Raw genomic sequence first — 4148 nt, forward strand, 5'->3', positions numbered from 1 at the left:
CAAGCTTGGGAGAGAATGAAATTAATGATACGTAATTACCCTACTCATGGTTTAAATTTGTGGATGATTATACAAAAAATTTATGCCGGATTGAATTTTTCTTCTAGAAATCTTTTAGATTCGGCCGCGAGAGGCACTTTTATGGAAATCACTTTAGGAGAAGCTACTAAAGTCCTAGATAATATTATGGTTAATTATTCTCAATGGCATACTGAAAGATCTACTAATAAAAGGTGCATGCGATAGAAGAAATTAATGTTTTGAGTGGAAAGATGGATGAACTTATGAAATTATTTGCTAATAAGAGTGTTTCTTTTTATCCTAATGATATGCCCTTGTCTACTTTGATTGAGAATAATAATGAATCTATGGATGTGAATTTTGTTGGTAGGAACAATTTTGGTAATAACGCATATAGAGGAAATTTCAATACTAGGCCTTATCCTAGTAATCCCTCTAATAATTATGGTAATTCCTACAACAATTCTTATGGAAATTATAATAAGATGCCCTCTGATTTTGAATCTAATATTAAATAATTTATTACTTCGTAATAGAATTTTAATGCTATGATTGAAGAAAAATTGCTTAAGATTGATGATTTGGCTAGGAACGTTGATAGAATTGCTCTTGATGTTGATTCTTTGAAACTTAGATCTATTCCTCCTAAGCATGATATCAATGACTCTCTCAAAGCCATGAGAATTTCCATTGATGAGTGCAAAGAAAGAACCGCTAGGATGCGTGCTAAGAAAGATGCCTTAATAAGAGCATGTTCTTCTAGTTCCTATGAAAATAATGATGAAGATCTAAAAGTTATTGATGTGCCCCCTATTAAATATTTGTTTTCATTATGAATCTTGATAACGATGGGACTGAATATGATCCACCTTTACCTAGAAGGCGTTCCAAGAATTCTGAATCTTTTGATCTTGATGCTAAATTTGATAAAAGTGAGATTGAAGAAATTAAAACCCTAGATGTTGCTAAACCCACTATTATGGATTTCAAGGAATTTAACTATGAAAATTGCTATTTTATTGATTGTATTTCCTTGTTACAATCCGTGCTAAATTCTCCTCACGCTTATAGTTAACATAAAGCGTTTACTAAACATATCGTTGATGCCTTGATGCAATCTTATGAAGAAAAACTTGAATTGGAAGTTTCTATCCCTAGAAAACTTTATGATGAGTGGGAACCAACTATTAAAATTAAAACTAAAGATCATGAATGCTATGCTTTATGTGATTTGGGTGCTAGTGTTTCCACGATTCCAAAGACTTTGTGTGATTTGTTAGGTTTTCGTGATTTTGATGATTGCTCTCTAAACTTGCACCTTGCGGATTCCACCATTAAGAAACCTATGGGAAGAATTAATGATGTTCTTATTGTTGCAAATAGGAATTATGTGCCTGTAGATTTTATTGTTCTTGACATAGATTGCAATCCTTCATGTCCTATTATTCTTGGTAGACCTTTCCTTAGAACGATTGGTGCAATTATTGATATGATGGAAGGAAATATTAGATTCCAATTTCCATTAAGGAAAGGCATGGAACACTTTCCTAGGAAGAAAATTAAATTACCTTATGAATCTATTATGAGATCCACTTATGGATTGCCTACCAAAGATGGCAATACCTAGATCTATTATTGCTTGTTATGCCTAGCTAGGGGCGTTAAACGATAGCGCTTGTTGAGAGGCAACCCAATTTTAATTTTATTCCTTGCTTTTTGCTCCTGTTTAGTAATAAATAAATTATCTAGCCTCTGTTTTGGTTGTGTTTTTTGTGTTTAATTAGTGCTTGTGCCAAGTAGAACCGTTGGGAAGACTTGGGGAAAGTCTTGTTGAACTTGCTGTAAAAAACAGAAACTTTAGCGCTCACGAGAACTGCTGTAATTTTTATTTGGAAAGTGCTATTTAGTTAATTCTTTTTGCAGACGATTAATAGATAAATTCTTCACGTCCAGCAATTTACTTTAGAATTTTTTGGGTTCCAGATCTTGCGCTAGCTACATATTACTACAGACTGTTCTGTTTTTGACAGATTCTGTTTTTCGTGTGTTGTTTGCTTATTTTGATGAATCTATGGCTAGAAAATTAGTTTAAAAACCATAGAGAAGTTGGAATACAGTAGGTATAAAACCCATATAAATAAAGAATGAGTTCATTATAGTACCTTGAAGTGATCTTTTATTCTCTTTCGCTAACGGAGCTCACGAGATTTTCTACTTTAAGTTTTGTGTTGTGAAGTTTTCAAGTTTTGGGTAAAGATCTGATGGATTATGGAACAAGGAGTGGCAAGAGCCTAAGCTTGGGGATTCCCATGTCACCCCCAAGATAATCTAAGCACACCTAAAAGCCAAAGCTTGGGGATGCCCCAGAAGGCATCCCCTCTTTCGTCTACTTCTATCGGTAACTTTACTTGGAGCTATATTTTTATTTACCACATGATATGTATTTTACTTGGAGCATCTTGTATGATTTGAGTCTTTGCTTGTTAGTTTACCACAATCATCCTTGCTGTACACACCTTTTGAGAGAGCCATACATGATTTGGAATTTATTAGAATACTCTATGTGCTTCGCTTATATCTTTTGAGTTATATAATTTTGCTCTAGTGCTTCACTTATATCTTTTAGAGCACGGTGGTGGATTTGTTTTATAGAAACTATTGATCTCTCATGCTTCACTTAGATTATTTTGAGAGTGTTAATAGCATGGTAATTTGCTTAAAATCCTAATATTCTTGGTATACAAAATTAATAATAAAATTCTCTTATGAGTGTGTTGAATACTATGATAAGTTTGATACTTGATAATTGTTTTGAGATATGGAGATGGTGATATTAAAGTCATGCTAGTTGAGTACTTGTGAATTTGAGCAATACTTGTGTTGAAGTTTGTGATTCCCATAGCATGCACGTATGGTGAACCATTATGTGATGAAGTCGGAGCATGATTTATTTTTTTGATTGCCTTCCTTATGAGTGGCGGTCGGGGATGAGCGATGGTCTTTTCCTACCAATCTATCCCCCTAGGATCATGCGCATAATACTTTGCTTTGATAACTTGTAGGTTTTTGCAATAAGTATATGAGTTCTTAATGACTAATGTTGAGTCCATGGATTATACGCACTCTCACCCTTCCACCTTTGCTAGCTTCTCTAATACCGCGCACCTTTCCCCGGTATCATACACCTACCATATACCTTCCTCAAAACAGCCACCATACCTACCTATTATGGCATTTCCATAGCCATTCCGAGATATATTGCCATGCAACTTTCCACCGTTCCGTTTATGACACACTCCATCATTGTCATATTGCTTAGCATGATCATGAAGTTGACATAGTATTTGTGGAAAAGCCACCATTCATAATACTTTCATACATGTCACTCATGCATCATTGCATATCCTGGTACACCGCTGGAGGCATTCATATAGAGTCATATTTTGTTCTAAGTATCGAGTTGTAATTGTTGAGTTGTAAGAAAAATAAAAGTGTGATGATCATCATTATTAGAGCATTGTCCCAGTGAGGAAAGGATGATGGAGACTATGATTCCCCCACAAGTCGGAATGAGACTCCGGACGAAAAAAAAGGAGAAAGAAAAGAGGCCATAAAAAGGGAGAAAAGGGAGAAAAGGCCCAAATAAAAAAAGGAAAAAAAATGAGAGAAAAAGAGAGAAGGTACAATGTTACTATCCTTTTACCACACTTGTGCTTCAAAGTAGCACTATGATCTTCATAGTAGAGAGTCTCTCATGTTATCACTTTCATATACTAGTGGGAATCTTTCATTATAGAACTTGCTTTGTATATTCCAATGATGGGCTTCCTCAAATTGCACTAGGTCTTCATGAGCAAGCAAGTTGGATGCACACCCACTTAGTTTCTTTTTGAGCTTTCATATACTTATAGCTCTAGTGCATCCGTTGCATGGCAATCCCTACTCACTCACATTGATATCTATTGATGGGCATCTCCATAGCCCGTTGATACGCCTATTTGATGTGAGACTATCTTCTCCCTTTTTGTCTTCTCCACAACCACCACTCTATTCCACCTATAGTGCTATATCCATAGCTCACGCTCATGTATTGCGTGAAGATTGAAAAAGATTTGAGAATGTCAAAA

This window comes from Triticum urartu, chromosome 1 (genome assembly GCF_003073215.2).
Source record: "Triticum urartu cultivar G1812 chromosome 1, Tu2.1, whole genome shotgun sequence".
Taxonomy (NCBI): domain Eukaryota; kingdom Viridiplantae; phylum Streptophyta; class Magnoliopsida; order Poales; family Poaceae; genus Triticum; species Triticum urartu.